We start from the raw sequence: 25,958 nt of genomic DNA on the forward strand, positions 1-25,958 counted from the left end.
TGACTGACTGACTGACTGACTGACTGACTGACTAACACTAACAAACGACTCTTTCCTTTTAAAATTCTGAAAATGCAACAAATTGGGCCCTGGAATGAGGGCTCCACCATCTGGTACTTCACAAGCAAAACGAAAAATAAACTTTTCTACTACTACTATACTCATGCCAGCATTTTTCGTGTAACTCTGGCAGAACAGAACTCCTCAGATATGCTGGTTGTGCTCTAAAACGATTTTTAAGCATTTGGTTCGCATAGACGACGAGGGAAGATAATGAGAAAGAAATTCCTGCCGCATGCACTGAGCCAGTATAAAGAAACAGCTAGTTAGGCGTCTCTGTTTACAAGATTTGAATGGCGTGCACGTTCGCAATATCATCTGGTTTCAGGCGAAAGAAAGATGAATACGACGACCCCTGTCATTTTCCCTTGGTTCCCTCCCAACAGCGGTGTCAGCAGCACGAAGTCTAGGCGGAAAGAAAGAAAGGAGCATATTCGACAGACATGACTAAACAGACAGGGCCTCTTGCACAAAACACTGGCTCGGTTACCGAACGCGCAGCTTCAAGAAAACAAAAACCGTCTTGCTGCCTGTGTATTGGAGCGGGTAGACTTAATAGCACCGGCAAGTTATAACGGCAAAAACGGATGGATGTGTCTTTTCTAAGGGAAGCGCCAAAACAAAATGAATATATAGCGAAACCAGTGCCTTTTCTAAATTACCCACCGAACCGCAGACAGTTACCGTGCTTCGGTCAGCGACCGGTACAGGCGACGTGGAAGTAATGTTATTGCCAGCCGTTTCGTTGACACGCACAATGTGTTTTACGGCGTAATCAGCAAAGTCCTATACGTGACGGCTCGAGAAAAAGAAATAAGAAAGAAAGCCCGGAGACAGGGCGATCGTCGCAATAGAGTGTTGAGTTCAGCTAAAATTCCGCCATTGATGTGGCGTGCCGTGAGTCACGCATGCCGACGTTGCATCAAACTAAGCATGCTTCATAAGTGCTGCGCCTATAGTATACATACGGGCGACACGATTTGTTTCTTCTGGCTGTTCGCTGCGCATAAACTGGAGCATATGATCTCTGGAAGCACTGAACTTAGTACATTTCTGAATGCCGAACGCAAAAGAAGGGCCACATATTCAGTTCCCATCTAACGTTACTGCTCGGATGCATATATAGGAAACAACTCTCTTTACGGAGGTGTGAACAGGAGGCAATTTCGGATTCGGGGATTGTTATTTCGAACCCGCGTTTCATAGATGGCTGTTTTGCAAGAGAGCGGTGTCAGGTGGCGCTAAGGACGGTTTGAAAGAAAATCAAAACATTTAAATTGTTGTTTTCGCCGTTATAGTGACTATAGTACACCATCGAGAGGAATGACTGAAACGTCGTCTGTTAATCGCGCCGCATAAGTTCGAACTGGCAGTTTAGTTTTCTCGCTTTTCTTCTATGGGTATTTAACCTTCAGCTTCGTCGTTTTATTGCCTAGAGGGCACTGACACGCCACCCGAAAGGGAACGAGAAGCAGCCAGGAGTGATTACTGTATGAAGACTGTTGCAACGAGATGACTTTCGCTGTTAGTCCATTGCATCATCAGTTCTGTAAGATACCACTGGGCAGCGCGCATTACCAAAGAGACACTTATGATCATATTCCTGACAACCAGTCAATAATTTGTTCTTGTAAATTTTTGAAACGTCGCCTCAGTCAGGCGATAAATACTTTGAATGCGAAGGAAACAAGGTGACATTTAAGGGCTCGTTTTTTTTTTTGCGAGACACAATATTAATGAGAACTAACAGACAATAATGCCAGGGAAAGTATAGGGGGTGTTATTTGTAGTAATTAGAATATAAATGTGAAGAAAGTAAAGTGGACGAAAAGATAACCTGCCGGCGGCAAGTTATCTCTTCGTCCACTTTACTTTCTTAGTAACAATTGTTGCGGTTTAACGTCCCGAAACCACGATATTATTATGAGGGACGCCGTAGTGGAGGCCTCCGGAAATTTTGACCATCTCGTGTTTTTAAACATGCACCTAAATCTAAGTACACGGGCCTCAAGTATTTTCGCCTCCATCGAAAATGCGGCCTCCGTGGCCGGGATTTGATCCCGTGACCTTCGGGTCAGCAGTCGAGCACCATAACCACTAGACCACCGTGGCGGGCAAAGAGTAACAGAAGAGTAAAGACAATAATAAACGCCGTTTGGAGAATCCACTCACTCGCACCAATTGTGAAGACGTACGACCGCACTTTTGTAATGGAGATCGTTCTTTCCTGGAGCGAAACCTATTTACACGCAAGGATGACAAACCTTGCCAGTTGCAGGGAAGGACTTCCTGTTCCCGAAGGTGTAACTTCCACGCATCTTACATTTATCTTCGTACTTATTTGTGTTACTTTCAAGGTTATCATGCCGGTTTAATAAGCTACCGCAGTATACGTATAATCATGGGCCTTCAGTAACGCTTAGGCTACTGACTGAACAGTTTTGTGATGTGCCGTTTTCTTTAGATCAATGAAGAATCAATGAATCAATAAAACACCATTCGATTGAAGAAGTTTATGGTTAAGCGACGAGCCGTATAGCTCCTTTTAATTTATTTTCGGGTGCCTCGGGCACAATACATTATAAGAGTACGACATTCAGATAATGGGTTTTAACCGCACGTGGTTCCTATTGCATTTAGGGTTGTTCCACGCCCTACGAAAGAAAGAAGGAGGAGAGACTGAGAAAGGGACGTACAAAACGCAATCGAAAAAAAAAAACTATGCCTCAGGCTCTTTAGCCGTGCAGTACTTCAACTACGGTGCTTAATTAAGGGAACACACGGTGAAACATTGTTTCCTGTCAGATTGGGAAAAAAATTATGTTTTACTGTTTTCATCCGTGGCCTGACTTGAAAAGCTGTATTCGAAGCCCTTCGCGCGTTTTGTACATCTTTACTAAAAGCAGGGGCTTTCTTTTCTTTTCTTTTTTTTGATGTTAGGAAGCGCTGTGCGGTAGTAATTACATTCATACAAATATTCTCGTTGACGATGAGGGGGGCGCGGAAGCGTTTTGTCATTAGTGATATCTTCTCGGTAGCCTTCGGCTGTTTGCAGGGTTAATGGCGGCGTTTGTCAAAACTGCATGTTTGCGGTTCGATATTTCAATGCTACGCCCCATGTATAAAGAAAAATTAGATATTTAGTTGCTTAGCTTAGTAGTGTGTGCGTGCGCGTTTGCACGCGGAGGGAGGGGGGGGGGGGATTTTTGGTGGTTGCCTTTTAGGAATTATTCCGTCCGCTCTCTAAATTTTCGTGTTTCTATGGACTATTGAGGATCGACTTGCAGTAATATTAAACCGTCCTAATAAATTATTATGAAAAGCCCCATTATGCTACCTGAGTCCTCACCCGCGGTGGTAGCTTGGCATGTAAGCTATCGCTCGAGGATGCGGGTTCGAGTCCTTACCACGCCGACGGCATTTTCACGGAGGCGAAATGCAAGGATACTACTTAGATTTATGTGCACGTTAGAGAACATCCTGTGGTCTAAAATATTCCGGAGTCCTCTCACAACGGCGCGCCTCAATCATATGGTAGTTTTGGCGCGTAAAACCCCACAATTACGTCGCATTATATGTTTCGTTATTGTAAGCCTCCCAGTATTTCAACCTGAATGCGCGAGCGTCGACCGCCGAGTCGATAAGCGCCTTTGGACGGATCACAGAGGCAAAATGAACGAGAGTACGCGCGTGCGCGCGATGAGCAGCCCTGTGCAGCTGTCTTCTGCTAGGCTCTCTCTCTCTCTCTCTCTCTCTCTCTCTCTCTCTCTATATATATATATATATATATATATATATATATATATATATATATATATATATATATATATATATATATATATATAGAGAGAGAGAGAGAGAGAGAGAGAGAGAGATTAAAATGACAGAAAGGGTGGGTGGTCAACCAGAATTCTAGCACCCAGTTTGCTACCCTACACTAAGGGGAGGAGGAAAGGAAAAGAAAGATGGAAAGGAAAGCGGAGAGAAGAGCAGGCACGTGAAAAAAATAAGCCGGCAGATACCACGCATTGTGGGAATCGATGTAATGCGAAGCAGCCAGCAAAGAGCTGCATACATCGTCTTGTAGGTCACTAAGGAAAATGCGTGTCATGGTTTTCATGTTAACTCCTATTATTTATGTTCGTCACACAGTAACGTCGCGCAATACCAACTTCGGGGTAGATCAATCTAGCGAAACGGCCGCCAGCGCCACATGAGCGTGGCACGTAAGTCATGCTGCACGTGACATGCGTGTCATGATTTTCATGTTAACTCGTGTTATTATTTATTTTCGTTACACAGTTACGTCGCAAGATACCAACTTTGGTGTATATAAAGCTAGCCAAACGGCCACCAGCGCACCATGAGCGTGGCACGTAAGTCATGCTGTACATGACATGCGTGTCATGATTTTCATGTTAACTCGTGTTTTTATGTTCGTCACACAGTCACGTCGCGCAATACCAATTTCGGGGTAGATCAAGCTAGCGAAACGGCCGCCAGCGCCCCATGAGCGTGGCACGTAAGTCATGCTGTACATGACATGCGTGTCATGATCTTCATGTTAACTCGTGTGTTATGTTCGTCACACAGTCACGTCACGCAATACCAATTTCGGGGTAGATCGAGCTAGCGAAACGGCCGACAGCGCACCATGAGCGTGGCACGTAAGTCATGCTGTACATGACATGCGTGTCATGATTTTCATGTTATGACTTGTCATTTATCTTCGTCATACAGTCATGTTACGATACCAATTTTGGTGTACATTCGATTAACCAAGCGACCAGGAGAGCACAAAGTCGTAGGCGGCTAGATAGATAGATAGATAGATAGATAGATAGATAGATAGATAGATAGATAGATAGATAGATAGATAGATAGATAGATAGATAGATAGATAGATAGATAGATAGATAGATAGATAGATAGATAGATAGATAGATAGATAGATAGATAGATAGATAGATAGATAGATAGATAGATAGATAGATAGATAGATAGATAGATAGATAGATAGATAGATAGATAGATAGATAGATAGATAGATAGATAGATAGATAGATAGATAGATAGATACGCTCAAAGTCGCAGAAGTTCGCTAAGAAATGCTTCGCATTTAAAAACGTAAACAAAAGCAAGGTGTAGAGAGGGAGTACTACAGCCCATTCTGTAGGTCACTGCCACGCAAAAAGTTCAGTAAGGCCTTAATTGATTTCCGGTGTGAATACGGTTCGGCTCGGCATTCTAGCACTGACTGTTCCGACAGGGGTCTGTCGTCAAGGGGGACCAACACAGCAACCAGCGGCAGTCTGTGTGCGCTGTAGCAAGGGCAGCGACAAAGAACGTGGTCTATCGCTGCCGCAGTGGCGGCAAGCAGCACTGTCTTCTATGCCGATTCGGAAGGCCAAAGATTTGGTGAAAGCGACCCCAAGCCACAGTCGGATGGAGGCCGAAGTCGACGAGACGGGTCCAGTTATCATCGAGTTATAAGAAAAAGTCAAGTGATCGCGCTTGAGATGGATGGTATGTGATACGCACACACTGATCATACTACGTGGGTATCAGCATTCTTTTTTTCTTATTCTGTGATTCGCGCAGCACTTTCCTGTGCCAGAAAGATGTCTGCAACTGCAAGCCACAAACAGATAAAAAAGAGAGTAAAAAATTAAAAAAAATAGCGTAGCATGCACTGAAGGCTTAATGCCAAAGAGACAGCGGAGCTGATGAGCACGTAGGTAGTCCTGGCTGTTGCTGTTTTACTAAGTTTTTCAAACTTTCTCTTTCTTTCTTCCTCTGTATTTTTATTTCTCTCGTTTTTCTCTTTCTTCTCGCGTTTTCCTTTTTTGTCTGTTTATTTCTATTTATTTCTTTGTCTCTTATACGTTTCATTCTATTTCTCGGTCTTTATATTTTTCTTTCTCTTCACTTCTCTTTCTTACTCTCAAACTGTTTTTCTCGCTTTCTCTTTCTATTTCTTTATCTCGCTCTCTATTTCTTTTTTTATCTTCGATAGTCTCTCTCTTTCTTACTATGCTATGCTTTACTCTCTCCCCTCCCTTCTCTCCTCCTCATCCTCACATCTGTCCTCCTCACCAACACTTTCCTTTCCCATTTCCTCGCTATACTGCACATTGCAAGACTATGCTACGCTCTCTTAGCGTGCATGGATAGCCGAATGCTTAAGACGCTCGCCTTCATATCGTGGGTACGTAGGATCGAATGCTGCCTCGCGAAGAAACTTTTCCCCTAGAATTTCTCTTTCTCTGTCTTTATTTCTTTCTCTCTCTCTCTCTCTCTCTGTACTCGTCGTCTCGCCCATCAGAGTTATTGCATTCCGTGCCGGAGAAATCGGCGCACGAGTTCTCGGAGAGAAAGCGGAAGATGAAGAAGAAGACGATGACGCAGAAAAGGATGAAGAGAGCGCGTGCCGGTTCAGGACGACGATCGTTTCTGTTAGCAGCTCACATACTAACGGCCGCCTTAACAGCAGAGCTGTTAAAAGAGCAGGTGGGATTGGGTCCGTCTCGCATATCAGCCTGGCAGACGAAAGCTGCTCCGGACCGCTGTGCTCAGTCATACGGCGCTTATCAAGTCGGTGGTCGGCGCTCGCGCGTTCTGGTAAAAAAATTAGGATGGTGTAGTACGTCCTAGCACGAACACTGTCTCGCGACGCAACCCGCTGAGCGATGCGAGATGGAGAGCCGCTATCGCCTACTCGCTCTCCCTGCGACAACTGCGGAGGACTTCCTCCTTCGCGCACGGTCGAAGATACCAGCCCTGCAACCCTTCTTCGAGTTTGCGGCTCCTGCAGACCCAACGCCTTGGCCTCGTGCTCCCGCCTGCGCTGACAAGATACTCTCTTGCCATGCTACTCTCGCCTTCTTCCTGTCATCTTTACTTCTCCATTCCCCGTCCCTAAATGCGCTGAGCCCTGCCTCCACGGCGGCAGGCAGAAAACAGAGACCTTTTCATTTCTCCTTCTTTGACGAACCGCCCTCTCAAACGTAGCCTTCATGGACTTCAGCTTGCCCTGTCGCTACCAGCTGTCATTATGTTCATCCTCAAAGGCGGTTAGCAGTCGATATTACTACGTTTGCAAACGACGCAAAAGCGCTACGTATATAGTATTCCAGAAACCGCTTACGTTAAAGGCTATCTGCACCAGACAGGGCCATAGTCAGAAATTTTTTTTTGAAGGGGGGGAGGGGGGTCGGTTTAACCGTCCTTTATGTATGTTCATGTGTGTTTATGTATATACACATGGAAAACTTTAAAGAAATCTGTAGGTAGCTTGAACCTCCCTCCCTCCTCCCTCCTGCTATGCCAGTAGTACAAGATTGACTCCAAGCAAGCCCTTTGCCGAACGCAGTAGTACGGTGAGCTTGTCAGCGCATTTGATTTCCCTAATCAGCGCACATTCATTTATTTAGAGCCGAAGTTCAGCTGCCATCGCAATTTGGACTGCTCACTTTGGATTTATTGCGTGAGACTGTAGTGAAAGACTCGAAAGCGACTGCTGCTTCAAAGGTAGCGTACCCATTCCTAAATTTAATGGCTTCGGGACATCGGAGCGCCATACATTTTCTACAGTGCCAGGGGGCAGATGATAGCACCTGTATACTACACTGCAAACGCAAACTAGCCTAATTGGGCGTTTTAAGGGCTACAATCCTCCTTAATACTACCTTCATCTGGACAGTACTACCTTAGGGTGTAATGAGGTGGGTGTAATAAAGTTCTGCGTCCTCAGTTTTACTTCGTTAAGAAATTATGTGGAAGAAAGGAGGTAAATTCACTATCTGACGCCATTCGTCGAATGGAGTTCAAGAACCAAAACACTCCCATCTCATTTCCTCTGGCATGTTTTCTCTTTTTTTTTCTTTTTCGAAGCTTTCCATAATGCCTTCAGTGCTGGCGGGCATGCATGCAGCTGTGCGGGGGAAAGAAGTAAAAGAAAGAGGCGGCATGCTTCAGCGCACTAAAAATCCCTTCCACAGATAGCCCAGAGAAAGAAATATACGAGACCCTCCGAACGGCTGGAGAGGAAACGAGGAAGCCCTTTGGCCTTGGCGGCCCGCCCCCGCCAGGTCAAAAGCAAGCCAGACGAGGCGCTATTGAAGTGAAATGGGACAAAGCTTCGCGCCGCATGCGCGCGCGAAGAAAAAAAAAACAGAAAAAAGAAAGAAACGTGAGGAGGGAGTCGTTCCCGCGGCGGCGCGATCGTCGTACCAGCGCCTCGTCGTAGCAAGGCCGGCTAGGCCTTGTGAACGCCACTTCTCAAGTGATCAGCTGTGTCGGTCGTGTGTGCGCGTTTTGTGCCTGCAGCCTCACTGTGTTCTCGCCGCTGGATGTGATATGCGTGGTTTGACGACAGTGCGACATGCTGCGCTGCGAGTGCGATAATCGCGACGGCCTGTCGACTCAAGCGAGCGTGCCGCTGTGCATTACCAAGCAGATGATGGGCACCCTGCGTGCTCGGCACAGTCAGGAACAAAAATGGTAAGTAATACTGATGTTCCCTCTCTTTGCGAGCCCTTACCGTCGCTTATGCACCTGTAGATGACCTTCTGCACATTGCGTCGATTGAAAAGTGCAATGAAAAGCAAAAAAAAAAAAAGAAAGAAAAGAAAATCGGCATGTCAAGCTTGCGAAATGCCCGCCAGCGCACCATGAGCGTGGCATGTGACCCATGCCGTACATTACACGCATGTCATTCATTGTTTCCATGTTACCAGCCGTCATTTATGTACGTCATACAGTCACGTCACGCTATACCAATCTTGGTATGATATCAAGTTAGAGAACCGGACGTGAGTGCACCAGGCTCCATGCCGTAAATGACATACATGTCGTTATTTTCATGTTACTATATGTCATTTATGTTCGTCGCACAATCACGTCACGCTATATCAATTTAGGTGTATGTCAAGCTAGCGAACCGGCCGCGAGCGCACCATGAGCGTGGCGTGTGTACATGACATGCATGTCATTATTTTCATGTTGCCAGCTGTCATTTATGTTGGACGTACAGTCACACTGCACAATACCAATTTTGGTGTATATGAAGCAGGCGAAACGGCCACTAGCACCCCCGAGTCCATGTTGTCAAAATAACGCCATACATGACAAGCGTGTCATGATTTGCATGTTAGAAACTGTCGTTTATGTGCGTCATACACTCTTGTGACGCCATACCTGTTTTGGTAAATATCAAGTTAACGAAACAGTCGCAAGAGAACCAAGAGAGTGACGTGTAAATCATGTCGTTAATGAAATGCATATCATGATTTTCAGGTTAAGACCCATCATTCATGTTCTTCATGCAGTCGTGTCATGCCACACGAAGTTTGGCATACATCCCATTAACGAAACACCCACACGAGCTATGAGTCGTAGGCGGCTAGATAGATACGTAGATAGATCCGTTCAAAGTTGTGGAAGTGTTTAACAAATGCTTCGCATTTAAGTCGTTAAACTCAGATAGCAATGATGTGTGATGCACGTTTTGGAACTTCTGTGAATATCACTCATGCTTCATACGACCAGTCAATCGACCCAGGAGTGCGCCCTGATAAAGTTGTTTGCACGATATAATTTTCTTGCCTGCGATAAAGCATGAATGAGGCATGATGCTTTCAGGGAATATACATTACAGCAAAAGGCCACGGTTATCACATTGTCACATGATGGAATGTGCATAAAGGACAACTTTGTTTTCGATTTATTCTTTTCTCCAACTTCATTTGTTTGTTTTAATCCTTCGTCATCGTGTCAATTTGCGCACATTGACATGTGACAAGACCGTGCGCTCTCATTTTGCAGCATCTACCTTGGATGCAGTCAACTAGCCTGGACATCTTTCTCCCGCCATGCAACTGTGAGAACCCACCGAAGCACAGATTGTCAGGAAGTGAAAAGACTTTTCGGCAACAATGTTGCATTGCGCACTCTGCCCGTCTCCTGAAATAGCATATTAAGGTACATAAGCACTGTACCTTCATACATATGCATCAAGGAACAGTGAAATAGCATATCAAGGTACATTAACATCATTAGCTTGGATTCATTTAACTAGAACGAATAAATCATGTTAAATGACGGCCATATCATGTGACAGACATCTGCTAAGTGCAGTGTGTATTGTGAAGCACATGTGTTTTATGGTATTGAATGAATGGATAAATGTTTATTCCAGCAAAATACAGGAAATGGGCCTCAAGTGAAAAGCGACAATGGTAGCTTGAGAAGTGTACAAGGCCCAGTAGAGCAAAAAGAGAGACAGAGCAGCGGAAACGTGTGCACGTTCAAAGGCAAAACATATACGCATACAAAAAGAAACAGGAAAGACAAAGCAGAAGAAACGTGCACATTCAAAGGCAAAACACCTACGCCATCTGCAAAGTGACAAAATCAAAAAGGGTGAACATTTACGCTAGTGAAAACAATGAAAATCAGAAAACAGTGAAAACAGAAAAGAAGGAACAGCCATTCAATGGCATGGAAGGAATGCAACTTCATTGGTCACGTATCAACAGTGGAATTTACATGTGCATATTCTTAGCCATTAGGAGATGTGCAAGGCTAATTTAATCGCATTGATATAAGTCAGCTGTTGAGTCTGTTGAACCAGATTGTTGAATCATCTTGTTTATTCCCTCTTGTTAATTTGCTGTTTTGCATTATGTTGCCATAGTTTTCAAGGTCAATACATAGTATCATGACTGTTGACACAATTTGACAAGGTGAAAGCGCTGTTATTGTGCCCAGGCCTTAGTTTATCCTCACTAGAAGTGCGCTGTTTATTTTTGCCATGGTTCAGTGCCAAGTTGCCCAATCTTCACTCCTAAGCAGAGTAGGTGCGGTTAATCAAGACCTTGCTAATATTTACAACCCTTTTAAAGTGTACTTATAATGATAACTTTACTGACATCAAAAACTACCCACATAATGGTAAACATGGCGAGAGTACACTTCTGGTGGTGTTTCGCATTTTTTTTACATCCGTTTGTTTTTCGCCCTGTGCACACGAAGTGAAATGCTCACAAGGAAATACTTAGCAGCATCTCAATGTTGTATTTATTTCGTGTTTTGACAAAATGTCTGCGATAAGGATAGTCAAGTGCGAATCTTTGGTAAGACATTCATTTTTATGTGTACAGAAATCTTAGTGGACTTATTTTTTTGTAATTTTCAGGAATACACTTCTGGCAAAGCAGCAAGTGTTGCTTGCCCACCAGTCTGTGTTCAAGACAAGTGTATTGTGGGCATGAGTGTCGGCAGGATTTTGTCTTGGGGGTGCAAGGCAGCGTAACGTGTCGGCCTAGTGAGCAGGAGAGCATTGGTGTAGCTTGCGTGGGGGTCAAGTGCTGGTGTGTCTTGATGGCGGCAGGTGCCCTTTGTGCAAACCCCTGCCGACACCCATGATTGTGGGAACACCCTGATGTGCCTCACTTTACACTATGTCGAACAGCTCGTACATCTTACCACATTTAGGCCAACACTGGTATTGATGCAAAGTGTTATGCGCAATGCTGCGTGAAACGTTTCTGATATCTTGTGCATTTGAAAATTTCGCAATGTTTAAAAAGACGCTGAGTGGACCCAGTGTTATTCAGCAAACATAAGTCTTAACAGGGGCAGTTGGGTGAGTTGGTGTATATTCATAGTTAAAGAGGGTGCAAAAAAAATAACAGCACAGAGAAATCAAGGGGACAGGATGACGCGCTACTAGCAACTGAAGTTTAATCGAAACCACAGAAAGATGTAAACACACAGTACGAAAAAATTACAAGACTAAACAATCACACATCCACAGAGGAATGAAGGGGGCAGACAGGACAATGCGCTACTAGTAACTGAAGTGTAATCAAAACCACAGAAAGATATAAACACACATGACTAAAAAAGCCAAGCACATGTTCAACTTCAGTTGTTAGTAGTGTGTCGTTCCGTCCCCTTTGTTGCTCTGTGTTCTGACTTCGTTTTCACGTTTTCCTTACCTATGAACTGAACTCCTGACTGTTTGACAGTCTCTATATATGTGAGGTCAATATTTATTCATCCTCATGGCATTTCAAGTCCTAGGATCCAATGTGCAAAGCGAGCAGTCACTATTTACAGGAATTTTTTTATTTAGTGCCTGTGATTGCCTAATTGCAAGTTGACGTCGCAGCCATGGTGCTTGGATTATTTTCAATGTGGTAATTATGCGTAAGCCATCAAGTGAGGAATTAAGGATGAACTTTTGAGTTACAGGTGTTACAGATGGCACTAGCTGGCATAAAAACATTGAAGCATGGCTGTACTTGTTATGCATATTAGAAGTATTGGTACATTGCAGTCATGTGATTATGCCGACAAGTTCCCAAGCACACTTCCAGAAATTTACGATGGCTTCCAGGTATCTGTGAGTAAATATGTACAGCAACATATAAAGGCAACCTTGTAATTTTGTGGGCATTGCTGAATGCTTTTATGCACCTTCGTATGTGGACCTACAGTCAACACCACAGGTCTATTTCGGGCTTTTTGTAGGAAACTCAACTCCAAAATCATGTGCGACATGTTTTGATGTCATAGGGCAAACTAATGCAAAAAAAAAACTGTACAACTGCCTGTCTACACGGTTTCATATTTCCCAAAAGTGATGCTAGCCTTATTGTACTAATTTAATTAGTTGCCTTCGTGTGTAGGCTGACACCAAGTTCCTTGGGTAGCTTATTTTTTTGGATTGTACTTACATACTGGCACGGTGAAGTGCACACGTTAGTGCGCATCATGATGAGATTTTACACCCTACTTTCGTATTGCTTTACTGCTGTGAATTATGTATAGTGCTTAGGCTGTACTGTATATGTTGTTCCACGTATTCAGTTTTGGGAGTAGGTTCTGTGCATGACGATGGAAATATATACCTATATCCTTACATTGACACGAGAACTGCTGCTGTTTTGATTCCAATAAAATGTTGCAACAACTGGTTCTTGTATCAATTGAAGTATGACTACTTGCCTTGCATGCAAATTGAAGAAATGAATTTGTGCTTGCAAAACAAATTGCTGAAACACTGCCTGCTCAATGTAACTGCTTGTGTTTTATTACCAAACACATTGAACAGATGATTCACAGATTAGGACACATTGTAGAAGATAGGCAACAGAAAGTTAGACAGAAAGTCATCACTGTGTTCTAACGTAGATTGGGTGATCTTTTATCAATAGTAGCATAATTGAAGGTTGCTGTTGTATATATAAAGTTTAACGCAGTGTGCAGGTGGACGAGGGAGTGCACATATGATAGTTTTTCCAGTTTTCTGCATATTTGCTACAGTCCTCGTGTTTCTGTGTTACGATTGTGAAATTCTGAATTGCAAACAAGCCAACCTCTCTGCTGCTGCGGTGAAGTAATTCAACAGAACCATATTTTCTCAAGAACAGCTGTTCCATTGAGGAAGAGGGTAATGCTTTCTTTTAATGAGTACTGCATCATCTGTCTGAGGGGAGGGCCAAGTACACATGGACGTTCACAAGCAGGGGCGTAGCCAAGCGGGGCGGGGGGGTTGGGAGGGTTCAAACCCCCCCCCCCGAAATTTTTGTTTTGCTTGCTTATATAGGCACACACACATACAAACGCCCGCATGAACATACATAAAGTATGGTTGAACCCCCCCCCCCCCCCCGAAAAAAATTTCTGGCTACGCCCCTGTTCACAAGAGAGAAGTGCAAGTACATTTTTTTGTGTTATGGGAGACCTGTCACTGGTAAACTGGGGAGGTTGTCCTTGACCTTGGGGCACGCGTTAGGCATTCGCTTTAACGCGGTGGCGTGATGCTTACCAATAAAAGCTAATTAGTAAGAAATGTAGGTAGTATCCGAGTATGAAAGCAAATAAATACTGAATATGCGTTATAGAGAAGCACTGAATGCCGTGCTAAAGCGTGCATTGCGAATAAGCGCTAATTGCGGAAATGATAAGCGTTCAGCTGCTCAGAAGGCGCTGCTGCCCCTATAGCTGCGTGCAGCTCGCGGCTGTACGCGCGCATTCAACCTGCATTCAACGCACTTTGTGTAGGCGCGTTACAATGTCCTTGTAACTCCCGAATTTTCTGCGTGTGTAATTTTCATATGCGAACGCAGGCGGTCCACACTAAAGGGTGCATTGCGAATAAGCGCTAATTGCGGAAACAGATTTTTGTTCAGCTGCTCAGAGAGCTCAGAGCGCGCTGCTGCCCCTGCGTGCAGCTCGCGGCAGTACGCGCGCATTAAATGCACTTAATGTAGGCGCGTTACAATGTTCTTCTAAGTCGGGCATCTGCGTGTGTAACTTTCATATGAGAACGCAGGCGGTCTTCGAACCGCTCATAACAGCTGCCGCATCTGGACGCGCGCAGTTCGCGGCTGCAGAAATAACGAAAATTGCTCCACAGCATACGCTCATGGAATGCACATACGTTCGCTCATCTGAAGATACCTTTGTCACGCTGGTATTCACGAATTTAGCGCGAGGGAAGAGGGCACACGTTTATAATTTTTCTAGCGGCACGACACGGTGAACCGGAGAATTCGGAGCCGAGGGTGTTTACGTCGATCGGCTCGGCTTGCATGACGCCCCACAAATTATGTATTGACCTTCCGCAAGAGCAAACACACGCCGATGGTACAAGAACAGAAGTTCGAAGTTGTGCCGACGGGTTACCAGCCGCTTTGTACATACATTGGTACATATATAAGCCCACGAAAAAAGCAAGCTTTCTAGTGGTGGCGCTGTGGTGTAATGGTTATAGTGCTTGCTTTGAGTGCGTGTGGTCGCGAGTTCGATTCCTGTGTCGTGCGTACTTGTATGCAAATGTCATGTTTGTGCATGAATACTTTGGTGTCCGTTTTCTATTATGTCCTAGTGATGAATAGTAGCGGAAATTAGCCGGTAAACGTAATATAGTGCCTGAAATATACTTTTTTTTTTTTCATTTCGCGACCGCTCTAGGGCCTCGTATAAAAGGAGGTTTTAAAAGCTCTAAAAGAAGGAGAAAAACTCTCAATGCGCTCTGTTCAAGCCCCCAAAATGGCTTACATAAAAACACCAACTTTACCTCCAAAAGGAGGCTTTAAAAGCTCTCAAAAGAACCAGAAAAACTTCCAATGCGCTCCGTTCAAGCCCTCAAAATGAGTTCAATAAAAACACAAATTTACCTCCTTAGTTCCGTCTAATCACTGCCTTAAAGGATGTAAATAAAACCTCCTTTTGAACCTCTTTTCGAAGGGGGTTTTGCGTAGTACCTTTCGGATGCACGTTATGCGTCGAGCCCGAAACTCCCTAAAAGGCTCAAACCCGTTTGCAGTGTAGGGAGTTTCGGGCTCGACGCATAACGTGCATCCGAAAGGTACTACGCAAAACCCCCTTCGAAAAGAGGTTCAAAAGGAGGTTTTATTTACATCCTTTAAGGCAGTGATTAGACGGAACTAAGGAGGTAAATTTGTGTTTTTATTGAACTCATTTTGAGGGCTTGAACGGAGCGCATTGGAAGTTTTTCTGGTTCTTTTGAGAGCTTTTAAAGCCTCCTTTTGGTGGTAAAGTTGGTGTTTTTATGTAAGCCATTTTGGGGGCTTGAACAATGCGCATTGAGAGTTTTTCTCCTTCTTTTTAGAGCTTTTAAAACCTCCTTTTATACGAGGCCCTAGAGCGGTCGCGAAATGAAAAAAAAAAAGTATATTTAGGCAGTATATTACGTTTACCGGCCTAATTTCCGCTACTATTCATCACTAGGACATAATAGAAAACGGACATCAAAGTATTTATGCACAACATGACATTTGCATACAAGTACGCACGACACAGGAATCGAACTCGCGACCACACGCACTCAAAGCAAGCACTATAACCATTACACCACAGCGCCACCACTAGCAAGCTTGCTTTTTTCGTGGGCTTATATATGTACCAATGTATGTACAAGCGGCTGGTAACCCGTCGGCACAACTTCGAACTTCTGTTCTTGTACCATCGGCGTGTGTTTGCTCTTGCGGAAGGTCAATACATAATTTGTGGGGCGTCATGCAGGCCGAGCCGATCGACGTAAACACCCTCGGCTCCGAATTCTCCGGTTCACCGTGTCGTGCCGCTAGAAAAATTATAAACGTGTGCCCTCTTCGCTCGCGCTAAATTCGTGAATACCAGCGTGACAAAGGTATCTTCAGATGAGCGAACGTATGTGCATTCCATGAGCGTATGCTGTGGAGCAATTTTCGTTATTTCTGCAGCCGCGAACTGCGCGCGTCCAGATGCGGCAGCGTGTTATGAGCGGTTCGAAGACCGCCTGCGTTCTCATATGAAAGTTACACACGCAGATGCCGACTTAGAAGAACATTGTAACGCGCCTACATTAAGTGCATTTAATGCGCGCGTACTGCCGCGAGCTGCACGCACGGGGCAGCAGCGCGCTCTGAGCTCTGAGCAGCTGAACAAAAATCTGTTTCCGCAATTAGCGCTTATTCGCAATGCACCCTTTAGCGCGGACCGCCTGCGTTCGCATATGAAAATTACACACGCAGAAAATTCCAGGAGTTACAAGGACATTGTAACGCGCCTACACAAAGTGCGTTGAATGCAGGTTGAATGCGCGCGTACAGCCGCGAGCTGCACGCAGCTATAGGGGCAGCAGCGCCTTCTGTGCAGCTGAACGCTTATCTATTTCCGCAATTAGCGCTTATTCGCAATGCACGCTTTAGCACGGCATTCAGTGATTCTCTATAACGCATATTCAGTATTTCTTTGCTTTCATACTCGGATACTACCTACATTTCTTACTAATTAGCTTTTATTGGTAAGCATCACGCCACCGCGTTAAAGCGAATGCCTAACGCGTGCCCCGAGGTCAAGGACAACCTCCCCAGTTTACCAGTGACAGGTCTCCCACAAAACAAAAAAGTTAATGTACTTGTACTTCTCTCTTGTGAACGTACATGTGTACTTAGCCCTCCCCTCAGACAGATGATGCAGTAACCATTAAAAAAAGCATTACCCTCTTCCTCAATGGAACAGCTGTTCTTGAGAAAATATAATTCTGTTGAATTACTTCACCCCAGCAGCAGAGAGGTTGGCTTGTTTGCAATTCAGAATTTCACAATCGTAACACAGAAAACACGAGGACTGTAGCAAATATGCAGAAAACTGGAAAAACTATCATATGTGCACTCCCTCGTCCACCTGCACACTACGTTAAACTTTATTATATACAACAGCAACCTTCAATTATGCTACTATTGATAAAAGATCACCCAATCTACGTTAGAACACAGTGATGACTTTCTGTCTAATTCTGTTGCCTATCTTCTACAATGTGTCCTAATCTGTGAATCATCTGTTCAATGTGTTTGGTAATAAACACAAGCAGTTACATTGAGCAGGCAGTGTTTCAGCAATTTGTTTTGCAAGCACAAATTCATTTCTTCAATTTGCATGCATGGCAAGTAGTCATACTTCAATTGATACAAGAACCAGTGGTTGCAACATTTTATTGGAATCAAAACAGCAGCAGTTCTCGTGTCAATGTAAGGATATAGGTATATATTTCCATCGTCGTGCACAGAACCTACTCCCAAAACTGAACACGTGGAACAACATATACAGTACAGCCTAAGCACTATACATAATTCACAGCAGTAAAGCAATACGAAAGTAGGGTGTAAAATCTCATCATAATGCGCACTAACGTGTGCACTTCACCGTGCCAGTATGTAAGTACAATCCAAAAAATAAGCTACCCAAGGAACTTGGTGTCAGCCTACACACGAAGGCAACTAATTAGTACAATAAGGCTAGCATCACTTTTGGGAAATATGAAACCGTGTAGACAGGCAGTTGTACAGTTTTTTATTGCATTAGTTTGCCCTATGGCATCAAAACATGTCGCACATGATTTTGGAGTTGAGTTTCCTACAAAAAAGCCCGAAATAGACCTGTGGTGTTGACTGTAGGTCCACTTACCAAGGTGCATAAAAGCATTCAGCAATGCCCACAAAATTACAAGGTTGCCTTCATATGTTGCTGTACATATTTACTCACAGATACCTGGAAGCCATCGTAAATTTCTGGAAGTGTGCTTGGGAACTTGTCGGCATAATCACATGACTGCAATGTACCAATACTTCTAATATGCATAACAAGTACAGCCATGCTTCAATGTTTTTATGCCAGCTAGTGCCATCTGTAACTCAAAAGTTCATCCTTAATTCCTCACTTGATGGCTTACGCATAATTACCACATTGAAAATAATCCAAGCACCATGGCTGCAACGTCAACTTGCAATTAGGCAATCACAGGCACTAAATAAAAAATTCCTGTAAATAGTGGACTGGTCGCTTTGCACATTGGATCCTAGGACTTGATATGCCATGAGGATGAATAAAATTGACCACACATATATAGAGACTGTGAAACAGTCAGGAGTTCAGTTCATAGGTAAGGAAAACGTGAAAACGAAATCAGAACACATAGCAACAAAGGGGATGGAACGACACACTACTAACGACTGAAGTTGAACATGTGCTTGGCTTTTTTTTGTCATGTGTGTTGATATCTTTCTGTGGTTTTGATTACACTTCAGTTACTAGTAGCGCATTGTCCTGTCTGCCCCCTTCATTCCTCTGTGGATGTGTGATTGTTTAGTCTTGTAATTTTTTCGTACTGTGTGTTTACGTCTTTCTGTGGTTTCGATTAAACTTCAGTTGCTAGTAGCGCGTCATCCTGTCCCCTTCATTTCTCTGTGCTGTGATTTTTTTGCACCCCTCTTTAACTATGAATATACACCAACATCGCCCAACTGCCCCTGTTAAGACTTATGTTTGCTGAATAACACTGGGTCCCACTCAGCGTCTTTTTAAACAATGCGAAATTTTCAAATGCACACGATATCAGAAAGGTTTCACTTAGTATTGCGCATCACACTCTGCATCAATACCAGTGTTGGCCTAAATGTGGTAAGATGTACGAGCTGTTCGACATAGTGTAAAGTGAGGCACATCAGGGTGTTCCCACAATCATGGGTGTCGGCAGGGGTTTGCACAAAGGGCACCTGCCGCCATCAAGACACACCAGCACTTGACCCCACGCAAGCTACACCAATGCTCTCCTGCTCACCAGGCCGACACGTTACGCTGCCTTGCACCCCAAGACAAAATCCTGCCGACACTCATGGCCCACAATACACTTGTCTTGAACACAGACTGGTGGGCAAGCAACACTTGCTTGCTTTGCCAGAAGTGTATTCCTGAAAATTACAAAAAAATAAGTCCACTAAGATTTCTGTACACATAAAAATGAATGTCTTACCAAAGATTCGCACTTGACTATCCTTATCGCAGACATTTTGTCAAAACACGAAATAAATACAACATTGAGATGCTGCTAAGTATTTCCTTGTGAGCATTTCACTTCGTGTGCACAGGGCGAAAAACAAACGGATGTAAAAAAAATGCGAAACACCACCAGAAGTGTACTCTCGCCATGTTTACCATTATGTGGGTAGTTTTTGATGTCAGTAAAGTTATCATTATAAGTACACTTTAAAAGGGTTGTGAATGCTTAGCAAGGTCTTGAATAACCGCACCTACTCTGTTTAGGAGTGAAGATTGGGCAACTTGGCACTGAACCATGGCAAAAATAAACAGCGCACTTCTAGTGAGGATAAACTAAGGCCTGGGCACAATAACAGCGCTTTCACCTTGTCAAATTGTGTCAACAGTCATGATACTATGTATTGACCTTGAAAACTATGGCAACATAATGCAAAACAGCAAATTAACAGAGAGGGAATAAACAAGATGATTCAACAATCTGGTTCAACAGACTCAACAGCTGACTTATATCAATGCGATTAAATTAGCCTTGCACATCTCCTAATGGCTAAGAATATGCACATGTAGCCTTGGCAAATTCCACTGTTGATACGTGACCAATGAAGTGCATTCCTTCCATGCCGTTGAATGGCCTGTCCTTCTTTTCTGTTTTCACTGTTTTCTGATTTTCATTGTTTTCACTAGCGTAAATGTTCACCCTTTTTGATTTTGTCACTTTGCAGATGGCGTAGGTGTTTTGCCTTTGAATGTGCACGTTTCTTCTGCTTTGTCTTTCTGTTTCTTTTTGTATGCGTATATGTTTTGCCTTTGAACGTGCACACGTTTCTGCTGCTCTGTCTCTCTTTTTGCTTTACTGGGCCTTGCGCACTTCTCAAGCTACCATTGTCGTTTTTCACTTGAGGCCCATTTCCTGTATTTTGCTGGAATAAACATTTATCCATTCATTCAATACCATAAAACGCATGTGCTTCACAATACACACTGCACTTAGCAGATGTCTGTCACATGATATGGCCGTCATTGTATAGCTTTCACATTATTTATTCGTTCTAGCTAAATGAATCCAAGCTAATGATGTTAATGTACCTTGATATGCTATTTCACTGTTCCTTGATGCATATGTATGAAGGTACAGTGCTTATGTACCTTAATATGCTATTTCAGGAGACGGGCAGAGTGCGCAATGCAAAATTGTTGCCGAAAAGTCTTTTCACTTCCTGACAATCTGTGCTTCGGTGGGTTCTCACAGTTGCATGGCGGGAGAAAGATGTCCAGGGTAGTTGACTGCATCCAAGGTAGATGCTGCAAAATGAGAGCGCACGGTCTTGTCACATGTCAATGTGCGCAAATTGACACGATGACGAAGGATTAAAACAAACAAATGAAGTTGGAGAAAAGAATAAATCGAAAACAAAGTTGTCCTTTATGCACATTCCATCATGTGACAATGTGATAACCGTGGCCTTTTGCTCTAATGTATATTCCCTGAAAGCATCATGCCTCATTCATGCTTTATCGCAGGCAAGAAAATTATATCGTGCAAACAACTTTATCAGGGCGCACTCCTGGGTCGATTGACTGGTCGTATGAAGCATGAGTGATATTCACAGAAGTTCCAAAACATGCATCACACATCATTGCTATCTGAGTTTAACGACTTAAATGCGAAGCATTTGTTAAACACTTCTACGACTTTGAACGGATCTATCTACCTATCTATCTAGCCGCCTACGACTCATAGCTCGTGTGGGTGTTTCGTTAATGGGATGTATGCCAAAATTCGTGTGGCATGACACGACTGCATGAAGAAATGAATGATGGGTCTTAACTTGAAAATCATGATATGCATTTCATTAACGACATAACTTACACGTCACTCCCTTGGTTCTCTTGCAACTGTTTCGTTAACTTGATATTTACCAAAATAGGTATGGCGTCACAAGAGTGTATGACGCACATAAACGACAGTTTCTAACGTGCAAATCATGACACGCTTGTCATGTATGGCGTTATTTTGACAACATGGTCTCGGGGGCGCTAGTGGCCGTTTCGCCTGCTTCATATACACCAAAATTGGTATTGTGCAGTGTGCCTGTACGTCCAACATAAATGACAGCTGGCAACATGAAAATAATGACATGCATGTCATGTACACACGCCACGCTCATGGTGCGCTCGCGGCCGGTTCGCTAGCTTGACATACACCTAAATTGATATAGCGTGACGTGATTGTGCGACGAACATAAATGACATATAGTAACATGAAAATAACGACATGTATGTCATTTACGGTATGGAGCCTGGTGCACTCGCGTCCGGTTCTCTAACTTGATATCATACCAAGATTGGTATAGCGTGACGTGACTGCATGACGTACATAAATGACAGCTGGTAACATGGAAACAATGAATGACATGCGTGTAATGTACGGCATGGGTTACATGCCACGCTCATGGTGCGCTGGCGGGCATTTCGCAAGCTTGACATGCCGATTTTATTTTCTTTTTTTTTTTTGCTTTTCATTGCACTTTTTAAGCGACGCAATGTGCAGAAGGTCATCTACAGGTGCATAAGCGACGATAAGGGCTCGCAAAGAGAGATAACATCAGTATTACTTACCATTTTTGTTCCTGACTGTGCCGAGCACGCAGGGTGCCATCATCTGCTTGGTAATGCACAGCGGCACGCTCGCTTGAGTCGACAGGCCGTCGCGATTATCGCACTCGCAGCGCAGCATGTCACACTGTCTTCAAACCACGCATATCACATCCAGCGGTGAGAACACAGGAGGCTGCGGGCACAAAACGCGCACACACGACCGACACAGCTGATCACTTGAGAAGTGAGTGCTTCACAAGGCCACAAGGCCTAGCCGGCCTACCTACGACGATCGCGCCGCCGCGGGAACGACTCCCTCCTCGCGTTTCTTTCTTTTTTTCTGTTTTTTTTTTCTTCGCGCGCGCATGCGGCGCGAAGCTTTGTCCATACTTCGATAGCGCCTCGTCTGGCTTGCTTTTGACCTGGCGGGGGCGGCCGCAGTAGGCTGCAGCCGGCAAGGCCAAAGGGCTTCCTCGCTTCCTCTCCAGCCGTTCGGAGGGTCTCGTATATCTCTTTCTCTGGGCCTATCTGTGCAAGGGATTTTTTAGTGCGCTGAAGCATGCCGCTCTTTCTTTTACTTCTTTCCCCCGCACAGCTGCATGCATGCCCGCCAGCACTGAAGGCATTATGGAAAGCTTCGGAAAAAAAAAGAGAGAAAACATGCCAGAGGAAATGAGATGGGAGTTTTTTGTTCTCGAACTCCATTCGACGAATGGCGTCCGATAGTGAATTTACCTCCTTTCTTCCACATAATTTCTTAACGAAGTAAAATTGAGGACGCAGAACTTTATTACACCCACATCATTACACCCTAAGGTAGTACTGTCCAGATGAAGGTAGTATTAAGGAGGATTTTAGCCCTTAAAACGCCCAATTCGGCTAGTTTGCGTTTGCAGTGTAAAAGGCTCAAACCCGTTTGCAGTGTAGGCCTCAATTAGGGCACTGGCTGTGATGCATGCGTACGCGTATAGAAGTTATGGGTTACATGATGCGATGTTTTTCTGTAGCTGGCTTGAATTGGACGTAATCCATCATCACGTAATGTGGGCAGGAGGGTCGTTCCACTAATGGGCAGTACGTTAGAAAACAAGTTTTTGATAAAATGTCGTCCTTACTCGGGCAGGATAAATGGCGTTTCGGTTACTGCTGCCCGAAATGCGATGCGCAGGAATGAAAACGTATTAGGGACTAACGGTTACAATGTACGTCACAACCACCGCGGTAGCGCAAGGCTATGATCATGGTGCCGCTGATTTGGCGAGTACGCCTCTCGTCCACGGCAGCTGCATTTCGATGAAGGCGAAAACCCAAGTAATGGAACACCACGGGTAAAATTTAATGCGGATCCATTCGCTACGCGCCTTTCTCGTAACCCCTGCGCGCTACGTCGCATAACGTTCGCAGGTAATAGAGAGTTTGAGAATTGGGGCCCAAGGAGCTTGGGGACCCAAGAACTTGCGAGCAGCCAGGGCGCATGCGCAGAACCCAAGCCACTCTTGGGCTCTTGCGCTCGCATTGACCCGAGAGCAAAAACTGCAAACTAGCGCGGTGCCCCAAGGCGTCTTGGGTCACCAGCGAGAAGACGCAGACGCAGCGCGGGCCATGGCACAGTATGGCCCGCGTCTCGCATGATTTTAAATTTCGTCACTCGTGGCGCTCCGTGCGCTTGACGCAACGCAGCCTGCGTTGGCCCAATTCTCGAACTCTGCTGATCAGCCGAACGCAAGAGCAGGCTGCCCAGTGCAGCTTGGGGGCCCAGCGTCTTGGGTCCCCAATTCTCAAATCTGTTATGTCAATATGCTGCGGTTTTAAATGTTCTTCGCATTGCTCTGCCTAGAGAGTGACATGATAGAGCAGCTTCATGTTGTTCTACCATAATTTGAAAGGTAACTTGACAACACCACATGAAAAATAAAAGCGACCAATTTAGGGTCTTCTCTATTGGAAAGAAAGATGTTACGGCCTTATTATTCCCTGGGTGTTGGTGCATTGAAGCTAAGTTGTGGCAGTGATCGAAACACGATTTGCGACTTCTCCCTCGCTCTCAGCCGCTGAGCCGTCATGTATTCAACACACCACGGTTCATAGCTATTCCAGCAAACTGTTTACGATGCTTCTCCATGCAACTATGGGGGCCACCTGTGCATCTCGAATCAAATTAGCCTCCCTTTCGAGCCATGTTCTGTTTTCTTTCTTTCTCGCGTTTTCGTCTGCGTCTTTTCATTTAATTAAAAGAATGCATTTCAGCCAAGCGCATGGTGAGACAAATGAGCGTGTTATTCATGCGGCGCGTGTAGCCGTGGTTCATGCCTTGAAACCGGCCTTCCGTGCCTGGCTACGTATCAATGGGGACCGCGATGCAGCCGCGTCGCCTGCTACACGACGGCGCTTTTGACTTTACTGCAAGACAAATGCCTCAGACGACCAGCTCTCAGTAAATTGAATTGTCCGTAGCCTGTGTTATGCGTGGCGTCGTTATATCGCTGCCCCCCCTCCCCCCCTCCTTTCCCTACCCACACACACACCCTTTGTGTTACTTATACACCGTCTGGGAAGCTCGTGCCATGCGCACTATGGCCAGGTTAAAGAGAAACTAAAGTGATACGTTAAGTCAGTTAGATAGATAAATAATTCTTTCAGTATTCTAGTGCCATTAAATTCTCCATTACGGGTTAATTAGGAGAAGAAAAAAATGAAGGTCAAAGTTTCATTCTTGAATTTCGCGTCGAACTATAGCGCGTGAACGTCACCGCGACGTGGCGACCTTCAAGATATTTTTGTGTATTTAGGCCACATGGATTCAATGAAATTTCCTGAGACTTGGCATGTTAAGACTGAGTTCCTTATAACACGATGTAAACAATTTTTGCCATAAAACGTTCACATAGGCACAAGAAGGCGCCGTCAAAATCTATGCTGTCACGGCTAGCTGATGCGGGAACTTCAAGGCGGCGTCGCCGCATGTAGTTTATTTTTGCGTGTTTTTTTTTCCGCTTACCAAGCTTCTTCTCGCGGTAAAAGTGGTGCTTTTGGTATTGCGAAATCCTAATTTGCTAGCACGAGAAAAATTTTTTTCTCTTTAGTGTCTTTCAAAGTTTTTCGAACGCTCATTAGAGTATTTCTCTCGCATAATGTGTTCAGGGAGCTGGAGATCCTGTTCAGCGCCATCGAGTCTCGCATCGGACGCTGCGCTGACTCGGAGAGGAACCGGCTGGGCCTGCTCGTCGAGAGTGGCCGCATGACGGCCGAGCTCAAGTGCCGGACGCTCTAGATAGCGGTGAGTACGCCAGTGCATTGCGATGAGCACGCAATCTGTCCTTGGAGTCAGCATGTTGTTGTGGTCGTCGCACGCATAGAGAAGTTTGGGATGACCTTCTGACTTTCCTTCAGTCCTCCTCCTTGTGACGTTGGATGATTGACATTTTTTTTTTCTTAGAATAGAATCCCCTTGGTAGTAGTCACATGTATAAAAGGGCAACGGGGTAGGTGTTGGCGAATGTAACCTATCGACTTGTCGGATTCTCTCCCCTTTTTCCCGTGACAACCGGTGTATCAAGCACAACTAGGAGCTATTTAGGAAGCAGAGGGCGGATGGTCAGCTTGTTCAAAGCTTGACACCTTTGTTGTCTGAAACGCGACGCGCAAGTATAGTATTTGATGTTTTCTTCTTCTTTTTTATTTTTTTACAAGCCAAACCTCAATTTACTCACTTGTAATGACGAAATTGTGGCGAAAACGGGGAAAAAACGCATGCTTGTGACTGTAGGGTTGAATTAACTTTCCAGACGCCGGAGAATTCTGTGCAGAAAGAAAGCCTGGAGAGAAAATCTAAAGAAAGCGAATAAATTATCTTATGAACAGTAAAGATTGGGTGTAGTCCGCCGCGGTGGTTATAGCGGTCAGGGTGCCTTCTGACGCAAAGGTCGCGCGTTCGATCCGGCCGC

General features: G+C 44.6%; 1 protein-coding gene and 1 long non-coding RNA gene across 5 annotated transcripts in view; both read left to right on the plus strand.

The window, feature by feature from the left end:
• The window catches only part of LOC119388138 (uncharacterized), a 266,896-nt gene that overhangs the window by 213,686 nt on the left and 27,252 nt on the right, over positions 1–25,958 (plus strand). The gene's annotated exons all lie outside the window — the stretch shown is intronic.
• LOC125757746 (uncharacterized) lies at positions 8,114–13,039 on the plus strand. Its single transcript, XR_007415514.1, has 2 exons — positions 8,114–8,562; positions 9,886–13,039. It is a non-coding gene; the product is annotated as an uncharacterized LOC125757746 (long non-coding RNA).

This window comes from Rhipicephalus sanguineus, chromosome 3, assembly GCF_013339695.2.
Source record: "Rhipicephalus sanguineus isolate Rsan-2018 chromosome 3, BIME_Rsan_1.4, whole genome shotgun sequence".
NCBI lineage: Eukaryota > Metazoa > Arthropoda > Arachnida > Ixodida > Ixodidae > Rhipicephalus > Rhipicephalus sanguineus.